The 15,680-nt window shown below is 40.5% G+C and overlaps 2 protein-coding genes across 8 annotated transcripts in view; both read right to left on the bottom strand.

Annotated features, from left to right (window-relative positions):
• FOXN3 (forkhead box N3) overlaps positions 1-15,680 on the bottom strand; it is a 446,920-nt gene that overhangs the window by 419,845 nt on the left and 11,395 nt on the right. The window lies entirely within an intron of this gene.
• Positions 1-15,680, bottom strand: part of LOC147363865 (uncharacterized) — a 66,072-nt gene that overhangs the window by 40,995 nt on the left and 9,397 nt on the right. The window lies entirely within an intron of this gene.

Here is a 15,680-nt window from a genome sequence, read left to right as displayed (position 1 = left end):
TCTTGCATCCCCTGCATGGGCAAGTGGGCTCTTTACCACTGGGAAGCCCAAAGACACATCACTGATTTTTAAAACATTTCCATCATGAATTATAACATGCAATACACAGAGAAAAGTGCGCAGAAGAAACTGTACAGCTCAATGATTTAACTCAAAGCAGACATCCATGTAATCATTACCCAACTCAAAAACCGGAACTTCGCGAGCACCCCTGAAACTCTTATCTTTCTCCTCCTAATTAGCACCCTTCTCCTCCCCTACAACTATTATGTTCACTTTGATAGAAGTCACTTCATAGTTTTGCTAACTAACCAAGCCTCCCTAAAGCCTACAGTTTCATCAAGCCTGAGTGTGTATGTGTGTGACTTTCACACCTTAACATCAAGGAGACTCATCTAGACTGCGACGCTTGCTATAGTTTGCTTTCGTTGGTGTATCCTTTTTATTTCTATATAAATATGCCACAGTGTGTGTGTGTGTGTGCACACGCACGCACACACAGGCACACATTATACGATACTCGATGATATAGGCTGGTTTTCAGTCTAGGGCCATTATGAATGGGCTAAATACTCTGACTTGGCATTGGTCTTCCCCTGTGCTCAGCTGGTAAAGAGTCCTCCTTCAATGCAGGAGACCCTGGTTCGATCCCTGGGTCGGGAAGATCCCCTGGAGAAGGGAACGGCTACCCACTCCAATATTCTGGCCTGGAGAAGTCCATGGACTGAATAGTCCATGGGGTTGCAAAGAGTCGGACATGACTGAGCGACTTTCACTTTCTTTCTTTCCATTATGAATACTGCTGCTATGAACTTTTCGCACCATAATTTTTGGTATATATGTATTCACTTTTCCCTTGAATCTGCACATCAGATTAGAATTGCTGACTCACAGAATATGCCTTTGTCCAATTTTATTAGATAATACTAATTAGTCTTCCAAAATGGTTGTACCAATTTATAGTCTCACCAGCAGTGTGTAAGAATTCTCCTATTTCCAAACCCTCAGCACTTGTTGGGACTGAAGTCATTTTTAATTTTAGGCAGTGGATAGAACCGATGTGGTTTCTAATTCTCATTTCCCTGAAAACTTACGAATTAGAGCACTTTCTTCACATGTCTGTTGGACATATGGCTATCATCTTTTGTGAAGCTCCTGTTCAGGCCTATTACCCATTTTTCTGTTTCTTTTACTGATTTGACGAATTCTTTGTATATTCTTTCCATGAACGGAAAGGAAAGTGAAGTCACTCAGTCGTGTCCAACTCTGCGACCCCATGGACTGTAGCCTACCAGGCTCCTCTGTCCATGGGATTTTCCAGGCAATAGTACTGGAGTGGATTGCCATCTCCTTCTCCAGCGGATCTTCCCGACCCAGGGATCGAACCCGGGTCTCCCACATTGCAGACAGACGCTTTACCGTCTGAGCCACCAGGGAAGTCCTTTCATAGATACGGCAAATATCTTTAATTTGACCCTCGCTCTCTTAACTGTGTCTTTTGATGAACGTAAGTTCTTCATTTTAATATAGTCCAATTTTATTGTCTTTTCTGATTGGTTCTTTTGCATCCTGTGCTAGAATTCCTTTCCTGGCCAAAGTCATGAGTATATTACCTTATATTATCTTCTGGATATTTTATCATTTTGCCTTTCACACTTAGATCTTGGATTCACTTGGAGTGGATTTTGGTATATGTTGTAAATTTAGGGTCAAGTGTCTATATTGATATGTAATTGTTTCAGGACTGTTTAATAAACAAGGGGATGGGATTTTTAATCATTGATAGAGTGTCTGTGTAAACACAGCTCTGTTTGAGGACTCTTTATGACTAGTCTATTTCGTCTACGCTGCACCAAGGCCAGGCCCCCTCAATTACTCTAGCAGAACAACAATAAATCTTAGGACCTGCTGGACCGAGGCCTCTTTTCTTATTCTTCTTCAAGAGTATCTTGGCTATTCTTGGCCCTGGGTGTTTCCATATAAGTTTTAGGATCACCTTATCAATTTTCATGAAAACCCTCTTGAGATTTCAATTGAGATTTTACTGACAGTTTGAGATTGACAGCTTTTGAAAAAAGTGGAGCTCTCCATTTCATAACATGACATATCCTTCCATTTGCTTACATCTTCTTTAATTTCTCTCAATAACGGCAAATGGTTTTCAAGATAGGTCCTCATAACTTCTGTTAGATTCCTAGATATCTGATTATTTTTATTCTGATCTAAATTCATTGTGTACCTCTTTATTGGTAATAAGTAGAAATAACATTTATTTTTTCATATTTACCTTGTATCCCGCCAACTTGGTAAATTCACTTTTTAGATCCAATAATTTACCTGAAATTCCTTTTGAATCTTCTCTAAACACAGTTATAGTGTCCAATAATTGCAGTTTTATTTATTCCTTTCAACCCTAATATCTTTATTTCTCTTTTGTGCCTTATTGTATTAGCTAGGATCTGCCATGCAATGATGAACAGAAGCAGTGAAAACTAACATGTCTTTTTTCTTAAAGTTTTAAAATTTCACCCATTATGCATGACGTTTCCTACTTTTTAATTTTACACAGTATTTTTTGTAGATATTCTTCTTAGAGTAAAAAAATTTTCTCCCTGTTTATTCAATAGTTGCTGAGTCTTTTAAAAAATCATGAATAAATGTTGGATTACATCACACATATTCCTGTATTCATTGAGACGATCATATGATTTTTTATTGTTATATATTGAGTTACACTGACTGATTTTCAAAATTATTACCTCACCCTTACAATTCTGCAGATAATCAACTTGATCATAATGCAGTAATTTATTGCTGAACTCACTTTTCTAGCACTTTGTTTAGGATTTTTGAATCTATATTCATAAGTAAAACTGGCCCAGAATTTTCCTTATTTATGTCAAGTTTTAGTATCAATATTCTGCTGACCTCTTAAGACAAGTTGGGAGTATTCGTTCTTTTCTTTTACCTGGAAGAGTTTGTGGAAAATATGTGTTATTTCTTCCTTAACGATTTAATGAATTTAACAGAAAAACCATCTGGGTCTGAAGTTGTCCTTGCGGTAAGGTTTTTAATTGCATGTTCATGAGTAGAGGTAGAGCTACTCACGGTTATTTTTCATGTCAGTTTTGATAAGTGATATTTTAGAAAGTTTGTCCATTTCTTCCAAAATTTCCATTTCATAATTTGCCACGGTGTTATTCATCATACTCTGAGCGTATCTTTTAAAGGTAGTGATGTTCCTTGCTTCATTCCTCATATTAACTATTTGTGCTTTTTTCCCTTGATTAGTCTCACCAGAATTTATTGATTTTATTAGTCCTTTCGGTCTGCTGATACTATATATGGAATGTCTGTTTTCTATCTCATTCTTTCTTCTTCTATTTGTATTATTTCCCTTCTTCCTACCTTTTTAAAAAGCTTAATTGCTTTTCTTAGCTAATTTCTTGAAATTAATGGTTAGGTTGTTGATTCGTAAACCTCTTTTGTTCTCATGTATATGTTTGAGATGTAAATATCCCTCTAGTCATGACTGTAACTGTACTCCATGTTTGGTACCTCATACTTCACTGTCTTTCATTTGTAAATACTATTTAATTTTCATTGCCATTTCTTCTTTGACCCATGATTGCTTTATTTATGAACATACAGGGATATTTCAGTTATCTTTTTGCCTGCTGAATTCTAGTTTAACGCCACTGATATCTGAAAACACACTCTGTATGATTTCAATCCTGTGAAATTTGCTGAGCTGCATAATGACTCAGACTATGAGCAATGTCGCCAAATGTCTTCCGCGTCTTGAAAAAAATGAGTATTGTATGTTTGTCAAGCGCACTGTTTTATAATTAGATCGGGTCTGTTAATTAACTTTGTTCAAACTGTCTATAATCCTAACTGAATCTTACTGTCTGCTCATTGTAGCAATGACTAGGAGAGGTATCTTAAAATTTCTAACTATATCAATATCTACTTCTTCTGCAACTGTGTGTATATGATTGTGTGTGTGTGTATTTTAAAAATGCACATATCTTCAGAAATATTTCATTTTTCTGGCAAATTGAATCTTTTCCATCATGAAACATCTTTCTTCATCTCTGACACTTCTTACCTGTTAGAGAGTCTACTTTATCTGACATTAATTTAGCTATAGAATCTTTCTTTTGGCTAGTGTTTGCATAGCATATCTTTTTACATCCTCTTATATTTGACCCTTCTATGTATTTTTACATAATGAATGTATCTTTAGAGCAGTATATAGGTTTTTAAAAAATTCAATCTAATAATCTTTGACATTTAATTATTTACTCAGCTTATATTTAATAAAATTGCTGATATATTTGGGGCTAAATCTACTAGTTTTTATTTGTCTTAATCTAGTCTAGGATCCTTTTTCCCCATTCTCCACCTTCTATTGGACTGAGTGATTTTTATTATCCTATTTTCCCCTCTTCTTAGCTTATTATTTATATATTCCTTCCTCATTCTTTTAAAGATTCAGTTCAGTTCAGTCACTCAGTCGTGTCCGACTCTTTGGGACCCCGTGAATCGCAGCACGCCAGGCCTCCCTGTCCATCACCAACTCCCTGGAGTTCACTCAAACTCACGTCCATCGAGTCGGCAATGCCATCCAGCCATCTCATCCTGTCGTCCCCTTCTTCTCCTGCCCCCAATCCCTCCCAGCATCAGATTATCCAGAGTTAAAAAACATGACCCCTTATTAATGGCTAATATTTAGTTTTTATCACTTAAACTATTGTTTTATCACAGTAACTATTGTTACTTTGTACAGTTAGCATTTATTCGTATTTAACTAATTTTTATCTCTGCTATTCTTCATTCCTTCCTTCATTTCTGAGCTTTGATCTGGGATAATTTTCCTTCTGTTCAAAGGACGCTTTTTAGTATTTCCTTCGGGATAGATGTGCTCATAACAATTTTCTTAAATATTTTTAGCTTTTCATTCATTTATGAAGAATCTTTTAGGTAGATACAGAATTTAAGACTGCCAGTTGTTTTCTTTCAGCAACTTGAATCATCCATTCCCTTTTGACTTCTGTTATTTTGATGTTATTGTTGCTCCTTTGAAGACAAGAGATACCCACTCCTCCAACACTGACTGCTTTTCAGCTTTTCTCCCTGTTTTTATTTTCAGAAACTGTACTGAGTTGTTCAAGGTGAAATTTCTTTATACTGGCCCTGCTTGGTGCCCCAGAGCTTCTCGATCCTGCAGCTCCATGTCATTCACTGGTTCCGGATAATTCTCGGTCACTTTCCCAATTATTTCTCCTTTTCCATGTCCCGTCTCCCCACCTACTGAAACTCCAGTTACTTGTATATAAGGCCTTTCTCCTATGTTTCACAAGTCTTTCAAATTCCTTTCCATCATTTTGCCTTTCTGTGCGTCATTTGGGTATTTTCTTCTGCCTTATATTCTAGTTCACTAACTCTCTCTTCAACTACATTTATTCTGTTGAAGCCATCCATTTCTCAACAGCTTCATTAACATATCATCTTCCTACCATAAAAATGCACCTACTATAAACGTATATTCAAGGATTTCAGTACATAGATCAGTTGTGCCACCATCGCCATGACTCTAGTCCAGTCTTACGGCATCTCCATCGCCCCCAAAGCTCACCTGTTTAACTTCAGTAACTTATTTTTCATGTCTAGGTTCTTATTTATCATTTTCAGTTCTCTGGCAAATTTTTAAATCTCATCTTTTAATTATCTGAATATATTAATCATGGTTATTTTAGAGTCTATATCTGATTAATTCACTATCTGGATCCCTTGTAGATACATCTTATTTGTCAGATTTTTTTCTTGGTTTTTTTATTATGTCTTATTTTCTCATATACCCAGTTATTTTTCATTGGTTGACAGATATAGTACATGAAAAACTCTAGTGAACATGAGGCTCTGGAAGATGTATCTTCCTCCAGAGAGGATTTTTGCTTTTGCTTCTGGCAGGCTTCTAAGCTAGTGACACTAATCTGAAAATATTTTATTTTTGGCTTCAGTCCCTATGAGAGTTTTTCTATTTCTGGTTCATCTTGATTCAGGATTCCAAATGAAAGCTGAGGTTGTTTACTAGGGTTTCTGCTCCTTGGCAGGACTTGAGGACAATTACCATGTCCCCAGCCCCACGAGTTTGTTGAAAGCTCTAAGTTTTTAATGTCTCAACAACTACTTTTGGAATTGATCATTGCCTTAAACAAAATGCAAAAGCTGGGCTCACCTCTTAAAGGGGACTTTCCTCCCCCCAAATCTTAGCTCTGCAATTCCTCATGGCCCTGATGGTTCTCCAATACCTCTAAAACTGATTTTTTTTTTTTTTAATTTTTAAGCAGCTTTTCTCAGCAGAAGAGTTGGTCTAAACAAACTTGATCTACTATTGCTAGACATACTGACTACCATTATAAATAAGGTGATCATAATTTATCATATAAATAATCAGGATGTTTTTGAAAATGAAAGGAGGCAGCATTAGTGATTGCACTGGGGTAGTAGGCATAAACCCAAACCACCACAAACAAATCGAGATATATGGGCACCCCAATAATAACACATGGAGTATTTTGCTTAAAACATACAAATCAATTTAAAATTCACATTGGCCATATCAAGAATGTGGAGGTCTTGTCCCTTCCCTTTGTATTGGCAGAATATTTGATATTAAGGATACAAACGAGCCCTTGCTCAATGTGGGATGATACCATTCAGGAGCTCATTGTATCAACAGAAGGAGTTAACTATTCCTCCCAGCCTGCTAGTTCATGGGCTCTATAAATTAATGTCCTTGGCTGAGACTTGGTACCTCCAAAAAGTAGTATTGGAAATTCTTGCAAAGAACAGAGAAATTTTTCTAAAAAGATAAGAGGAGCCTTAGAGCTGAGAAGAAAATGAACATAATTTCCAAAAAGAGCGCTGAGCACTGCACCCCCCGCCCCTGCCAACTTCGTCTCTCATATCAGAAATTCCGCACTCTGCTCTCATCAGCCAGAAACTCTAAGCCTTTTTCCATGAAGGAAAGATGAACAAGTGGAGGGCTAGCTCTGCCCTGGCTTTCGAAAGAACTAGGTTATCCACCGAGTCATCTTCGAAAGTGAACTCCTCTGGGCTGGAAAGCTTTCTCTCTGACCAGTGCCAGAGCTAAGCCCAAGGAGCTGCTCAACCGAATTAAAACATGGTAAATACCTAATTACAGACACACCACATCTTGTATTTTGCAGCCTGACCCTTTCTGGAATTTTGATGATGCTATTCACATTACACTTCCTTTTCTTCATCTGCATATTTTAGATGACTTGATTCAAAACAATGTTTTGTATGTAAACACCCCAACATTTTTCCAAAACACAGGCTTTATCAAGTATATAAAGTAATTTGCCACATGCATTGTGTTTGCATCAGAGCAGGTGGATAATAGATTAGAGTTACTAAGATGTCCGTGTGTTTTCCCATCCACAGCACACTGCAGTAGAGAAAGAAAACTACTCAATGAATAGAAAACAAATCATCCTTCCAACAATTTAACTCGGGTCCATATGTCATTCTCATCTACTAAAACCAACAGCAACAAAAAATAAAAGCGAAGCATTGAAAACATTGAGCCTAAGCCTAACAACAAAGTAATGAGTTAAACTCAAGGAGAGAGTAACGCTGAGGCCAGTAACCCAGCTGAGATGATCTGTGGCTCTGCAAAATATTCAAGCGCCAAGTTCCTCTGCTTGCAATTAAATACTAGTCTGGAGAAAGGCTGGCCTCCTTAAGCAAGATCCAAGACCAAAGGAAAACGGAGGCCAAGGTCTCTACTTAAGGGCTTGAGACAGCCCCAAGCCCTTTTCTCTCCATCTTACAAATAACTAGAACCATCACTGTACCAATCACAAAGTCAACAACAGAGGTCTTTCTCCACTCAAAGCAGTCTGTTCGCACCCCTCATCCAACCCCTTCTAGGGCAGAGTCTTATCTGTATTGCTCATCTTCCAACACCCTGCCTCTCCACAATATCCAGCACTCCCTAGACCTCAAGAAATATTTCCAGAATGACTGAATGAATTCTCATCACAACCCAGAAAGAGCTGAAAAGGCTGATCTCAATGCTGCAGGACAGACAACTAAGGCAGATTAAACTGAGGCCCCCGTGGAAATGCCACTGTTGCTTGCAATGCCCCCTCCAAACTCCATGGCTTTTTATTTTTCTCCAAATTTTTATTTTGACATATTTCAAATCTAAGAAGAAAAGCTGAAGGAATCACATAATGAATAAGCTGCAGACCACAATGCTGCATCCCGAAATACGTCAAAACAAGAAAATTCTCCTTTTATTCAGAGGTTTAATTTTTTTTTTTTTTTAATAGCGCATATAGACTGTTCAAAACTGAGTGGCAGGAGGCAGTTTCAAAAGTTGTGAACAAAGTTCACACCTTCAAGGAAGTTATTGTGCAGTGGGGGATTTAAACTATCCAAACATGACATAGTTCAGGATAATTAGATGCAAACCTGGTGGCTGATTATCAGTGAAGCGGGAGCAGTGACAGATCAGGTGGGGCTGAAGGTTCAGAGGAAACACGCAACAGACACAGACTGGTTATTATCAACATTAAACCCGTGTCTTCTTTGTCCTAGACACACGTCCGGACTACTTTGCTCAACAAGCCCTCTTTGCAGACAGATGCGGCAATCTGACCAAGTATTAGCTAACAGAATGGGAAGAGACATGGGATGTGCCAGGTCTAGGCCTGGCTGGTGGAAAGGCGTCACTCAAGAGTTTCACATTCTTTCCTTTTTGGCCAGTGTGGTCCCAAGAAGCACAAGGACCCTGGGAGCCACAGGAAGGAAAGTGCCTGCTCGCTGCCCACCACCTGAAGGAGAGCCGTCCTTTGACAGGACACCCATTGTGGATACTCGAGGAGTCGACATCCTTGTTTTGATACATTGCGCTATGTCGGATTTATTGGAGCAACCTGTGTTACCTCAGGCTTCCCAGGTGGCTCAGTGGTGAAGAATCTGCCTGCAATGCAGGAGATGCAAGTTTGAACCCTGCGTGGGGAAGATCCCCTGGAGGAGGGCATGACAACCCACTCCAGTCTTCTTGCCTGGATAAACCCCTGGACAGAGGAGGCTGGGGGGGCTACAGTCCATGGGGTTGCAAAGAGTCGGACACGACTTAGTGACCGAATGCGCACTCAAGTGTTCCCTCAACTAATACAAGTAATGGCCCGCTGCTGCTAAGTCGCTTCAGTCCTGTCCAACTCTGTGAGACCCCACAGACAGCAGCCCACCAGGCTCCCCGTCCCTGGGATTCTCCAGGCAAGAACACTGGAGTGGGTTGCCATTTCCTTCTCCAAAGTAATGGCCTAATTACCCTAGAATATGTGTTGCTGCTGCTGCTGCTGCTAAGTCGCTTCAGTCGTGTCCGACTCTGTGTGACCCCAGAGACGGCAGCCCACCAGGCTCCCCTGTCCCTGGGATTCTCCAGGCAAGAACACTGGAGTGGGTTGCCATTTCCTTCTCCAATGCATGAAAGTGAAAAGTGAAAGTGAAGTCGCTCAGTCGTGTCCGACTCTTTGCGACCCCATGGACTGTAGCCCACCAGGCTCCTCCGCCCATGGGACTTTCCAGGCGAGAGTACTGGAGTGGGTTGCCATTGCCTTTTCCGTGTTAGGAGATAATATTTTGAAAATAATTATTGTGCTTTTCCTCTACTGTTTTTTGCACATATGATTTTCACCCTGGTAGCCCAGATGCATTCATATGTTTCAGGGACTATTTGGATTATTAAATAAGGAATATAAAGAGAAAGAATGGAAGTTCCTTTTCTGGCAGTATGTCAGAATAAATACCTCTCAAATCCTATGAAAACAACCAAAAATGCTGGACAAAATACTTATTGAAAAATACTTTGAAATGTATTTATAATCTGACAGGAAAATGAGGCACACTCACAGCATAAAATTTTATCAACTTTCCCATTAAAGGCTTTAACAAACTGGGAGAACTTGAGCTTCTGTTTTTATGTCAGCAAGGCATAGGGAACATCAAGTACACTTGCTGGCTCTGACAAACTCAGAGCCCACCAACGATAGGGCTCCAGAAGCCTACCAGAATCGCCTGTCTCAAAAATCAGTGCTGAGTAGACACGAGAAAGTTTTACTAAAAATTTGTAACTACAGACAATCCTCATATGGGCTTTGAGTATGAACTGTCTGTGTGGCTGGTCCCCAAACCTCCATCTGAGAATTTTTAAGTCCTTGCTTTACAAATTGGTGATAATCCCAGGCATTCAGGAGAAACAACTGCAAAATCTAGCGAAACTCACCTTCAGTTCACACCTCAAATAATTCCCACTAGTAGAGTCTCAAAAAATAATAATAGTAAAGCTCAGTTCAGTTCAGTCGCTCAGTCGTGTCCTACTCTTTGTGACCCCATGAATCGTAGCACACCAGGCCTCCCTGTCCATCACCAACTCCCGGAGTTCACTCAAACTCACACCCATCAAGTCGGTGATGCCATCCAGCCATCTCATCCTCTGTCGTCCCCTTCTCCTCCTGCCCCTAATCCCTCCCAGCATCAGGGCCTTTCCAGTGAGTCAACTCTTCGCATGAGGTGGCCAAAGTATTGGAGTTTCAGCTTTAGCATCATTCCTTCCAATGAACACCCAGGACTGATCTTCTTTAGAATGGACTGGTTGGATCTCCTTGCAGTCCAAGGGACTCTCAAGCGTCTTCTCCAATACCACAGTTCAAAAGCATCAATTCTTTGGCGCTCAGCTTTCTTCGCAGTCCAACTCTCACATCCATACATGACCACTGGAAAAATCATAGCCTTGACTAGATGGACCTTTGTTGGCAAAGTAATGTCTCTGCTTTTGAATATGCTATCTAGGTTGGTCATAATTTCCCTTCCAAGGAGTTAGCGTCTTTTAATTTCATGGCTGCAGTCACCATCTGCAGTGATTTTGGAGCCCAAAAAATAAAATCTGACACTGTTTCCACTGTTTCCCCATCTATTTCCCATGAAGTGATGGGACCAGATGCCATGATCTTTGTTTGCTGAATGTTGAGCTTGAAGCCAATTTTTTCACTCTCCTCTTTCACTTTCCTCAAGAGGCTTTTTAGTTCCTCTTCACATTCTGCCATAAGGGTGGTGTCATCTGCATATCTGAGGTTATTGATATTTCCCTTGGCAATCTTGATTCCAGCTTGTGCTTCTTCCAGCCCAGTGTTTCTCATGATGTACTCTGCACAGAAGTTAAATAAGCATGGTGACAATATACAGCCTTGACGTACTCCTTTTCCTATCTGGAACCAGTCTATTGTTCCATGTCCAGTTCTAACTGTTGCTTCCTGATCTGCAATAGGTTTCTCAAGAGGCAGGTCAAGTGGTCTGGTATTCCCATCTCTTTCAGAATTTTCCACCATTTATTGTGATCCACACAGTCAAAGGCTTTGGCATAGTCAATAAAGCAGAAATAGATGTTTTTCTGGAACTCTCTTGCTTTTTCCATGATCCAGTGGATGTTGGCAATTTGATCTCTTGTTCCTCTGCCTTTTCTAAAACCAGTTTGAACATCTGGAAGTTCACGGTTCACGTCCTGCTGAAGCCTGGCTTGGAGAATTTTGAGCATTACTTTACTAGCGTGTGAGATGAGTGCAAGTGTGCGGTAGTTTGAGCATTCTTTGGTATTGCCTTTCTTTGGGATTGGAATGAAAACTGACCTTAAGGTACACAGAGACAAATGAACTTACCTACAAAACAGAAACAGAACCATATTCAATATTCTATAATAAACCATAATGGAAAAGAACATAAAATAAAAGAGTGTATGTGTGTGTGTGTGTGTGTGTGTATAACTGAATCACTTTGCTGTACGGCAGTAATTGACACACTGTAAATCAAATCAACTTCAATTAAAAAATCAAATTAAAAAAATAAAGTCACAGTAAAATAAAACAAAGTAAAATTAAAATCACAAATAGACACATGTGTAAGAAAAAAGCATCATGAACAACTAACAGAAATGACATAGTAGAATTGAACCTACAGACGTCAAATTTTAAAATGATCATAATATTGTACACCAACTCTATTTCAGTTTTTCAAAGGTCTAAAAGTTATCAGACACACAATGTAAAATTAAAAATATAATAGAAGGAAAAAGTATATAAACTGTGAGCAAGATTAGCCAGATTAGATAGAGAAAATGAAAAAGACTGAAAAAATTGTCAACTGTAGCACATAAAAATATAGACACAGAAATGTGGAGAGAGAGGCAGAGCAGAGAGGAGACAGCAGAAGTCTCACATACGCCTCATCTAAAGTCCAAAAACAGAAAAAAGTGCACAACAGGGACAGCACTCTGAGAATCTTCTAGAATTGATGAAAGAACTCAGTCCACAAATTCACAAAAGAAACAAAAATCCTAAGCAAAATAACCAGAATTTTACAAAATAATTTACTTTATTCATTTATTTTGGGCCGTGTCTTTTCTCTGGTTGCGGCGCCCAGGCTTCCCATTGCGGTGGCTTCTTTTTGTAGCCGAGCACGGGCTCCGGGGTTACAGGTTTCGGGAGCTGGGGCTCTAGAGCACAGGCCCAGCAGCTGCAGCGCACAAGCTCAGTTACTCCACGGTATGTGGGATCCCCCTGGCTCAGGGATCGAACCTGTGTCTCTTGCATTGGCAGGTGGATTCTGTACCACTGAGCCACCAGGGAAGCCCTAAGCAGAATTTGGTACCTAACAAAAATATATTTTAGACCTAGAAAAACTATACTTTAAGGGGGAAAAAAAAAGGGAAAGAATTAGAATTTTCCAACATACAATAGGCAAAATAGGTCTCCTTCAACCGATGCTCACCTAATGAGATCTGTGAAGAGAGTGATGGCAGGGAGGGAGAGCACACGCCGGGGAAGGAATTACAAGCACAGAAAGCAGTAAACATGTGGGTAAATCTGAACAAGCATTTATACTTTAAAATAATAGCATCTAACCTACAAGGCGGAGAAGGCAATGGCACCCCACTCCAGTACTCTTGCCTGGAAAATCTCACGGACGGAGGAGCCTGGTAGGCTGCAGTCCATGGGGTCGAGAAGAGTCGGACACGACTGAGCGACTTCACTTTATCTTTTCACTTTCATGCATTGGAGAAGGAAATGGTAACCCACTCCAGTGTTCTTGCCTGGAGAATCCCAGGGACGGGGGAGCCTGGTGGGCTGCCGTCTATGGGGTCACACAGAGTCGGACAGGACTGAAGTGACTTAGCACAGCATAGCATAACCTACAAGGCTAAAATAAAAACACAGAACTAAAACAATGGGCGAAAAATGGGACCCAAGCTAGCAGGGGAGGGGGTGAGGGGTGGTAATGACTGGAATTAGATGATCTAAAGTCCCTGCATTGTTTAGGAGGAAAGGAAAGATACTGATTCCCTTCAAGCTCTTAATATAGTACACATGCTGAAATTTCCAGAGAACCACTAGAAGAATAATAACAGAGTGGAAAACTTCCAAACTACTGTAGCGTAACATATGAAACAAGGGGAAAAGTCAACTCAATAGAAGAAAGGAAGAGACATGTGAAGAGTTGGGACAAATTGAAAGAATGAAATAACATGAAGGAATACATTGAAATAAATCTGAAATTGCAACAAATATAAATGGATTACATATTTCATGTAAAAGATATTACAGACTCCACAAAAAGATCCAGCATTATGTCATTTATAAAAGATGCATTTAAATCACAGGATCTGGGGCTTCCCTGGTGGCTCAGAGGTAAGGGATCTGCCTGCCACTGCAGGAGACACAGGAAGACCCCACATGCCTCAGGGCGACTAAGCCCTTGCACCACAACGAGTGAGCCTGTGCTTAGAGTCCGGGAACCACAGCTGCGGAACCACCTACGCAACGCAGACACTGACGCTCCACCCTGTACAGCCCGTGCTCCACAGGACAGGCCACCACCGCGAGAGGCCCACACAGGGCAACAGAGCGCAGCACCCCCACCCCGCTGCAACCGCAGAAAAGCCCCCCAGCAACCAAGAGCCAGCACAGCCAAAAACAAGCAAACAAATGAAATTATCTAAAAACATAGTATAGGAGGTAGAGAATTTGAGAAAACAAAGAGCAGAAACCTAGTAGGAAAAACCAACAATGAAGAAGCTGATCGTGTCCCACCGTTGTCTAGAACTGTCGCACAGATGCCAGACAAAACACACTTTAAGATAAAAAGTGCTGTGAGAATCGGCTCAGATGGTAAAGCGTCCGTCTACAATGCGGGACACCTGGGTTTGATCCCTGGGTTGGGAAGATTCCCTGGAGAAGGAAATGGCAACCCACTCCAGTACTCTTGCCTAGAAAATCCCATGGACGGAGGAGCCTGGTGTAGGCTACTGCCCATGGGGTCGCAAAGAGATGGACATGACTGAGCGACTTTATTTTTTTTTCATAATAATAATTAAAATTCAAATCTCCAAGTAGGCACAAGAATTCTAAATGTGTATATACCAGATAGTGTAACTTCAAAATATATCAAGAAAAAAATTATAATCTATCATCTTAGTAAGAGATTATTTAACTTATATGCAGAGTACATCATGAGAAACACTGGGCTGGAAGAAGCACAAGCTGGAATCAAGATTGCCAAGGGAAGTATCAATCACCTCAGATATGCAGATGACACCACCCTTATGGCAGAAAGTGAAGAGGAACTAAAAAGCCTCTTGATGAAAGTGAAAGAGGAGAGTGGAAAAGTTGGCTTAAAGCTCAACATTCAGAAAACAAAGATCATGGCATCTGGTCCCATCACTTCATGGGAAATAGATGGGGAAACAGTGGAAACAGTGTCAGACTTTATTTTGGGGGGCTCCAAAATCACTGCAGATGGTGACTGCAGCCATGAAATTAAAAGACGCTTACTCCTTGGAAGGAAAGTTACGACCAACCTAGATAGCATATTCAAAAGCAGAGACATTACTTTGCCAACAAAGGTCCATCTAGTCAAGGCTATGGTTTTTCCAGTGGTCATGTATGGATGTGAGAGTTGGACTGTGAAGAAAGCTGAGCGCCGAAGAATTGAGGCTTTTGAACTGTGGTGTTGGAGAAGACTCTTGAGAGTCCCTTGGACTGCAAGGAGATCCAACCTGTCCATTCTGAAGGAGATCAGCCCTGGGATTTCTTTGGAAGGAATGATGCTAAAGCTGAAACTTTAGTACTTTGGCCATCTCATGTGAAGAGTTGACCCACTGGAAAAGACCCTGATGCTGGGAGGGATTGAGGGCAGGAGGAGAAGGGGACGACAGAGGATGAGATGCCTGGATGGCATCACTGACTCGATGGATGTTAGTCTAAGTGAACTCCGGGAGTTGGTGATGGACAGGGAGGCCTGGGGTGCTAGGATTCATGGGGTTGCAAGGAGTCAGACACGACTGAGCAACTGAACTGAACTGAACTGAACACACTTCTCTCAGTCAAAAAAAAAAAAAAGTAGATCAAACTAGGATAGTGGTCATCTTGCAAAAGATGATGGCTCAGGGTCATGAGGAGACTTCTTGGGTGAAGCTAACATTCTATTATTTTAATATAGGTGCTGGTTACGTAGGTGTGCTCACTTAAAAAACCATCTGTCTACAAATGTAACCACAGACAAATACACAGACACCATGTGTTTAC

This window comes from Bos grunniens, chromosome 10 (genome assembly GCF_055505025.1).
Source record: "Bos grunniens cultivar Pamir isolate PY7600 chromosome 10, Bosgru_T2T1.0, whole genome shotgun sequence".
Classification (NCBI taxonomy): domain Eukaryota; kingdom Metazoa; phylum Chordata; class Mammalia; order Artiodactyla; family Bovidae; genus Bos; species Bos grunniens.
The sequence above is the reverse complement of the archived record's forward strand: the minus strand, read 5'-3'. Positions and strand labels throughout refer to the sequence as shown.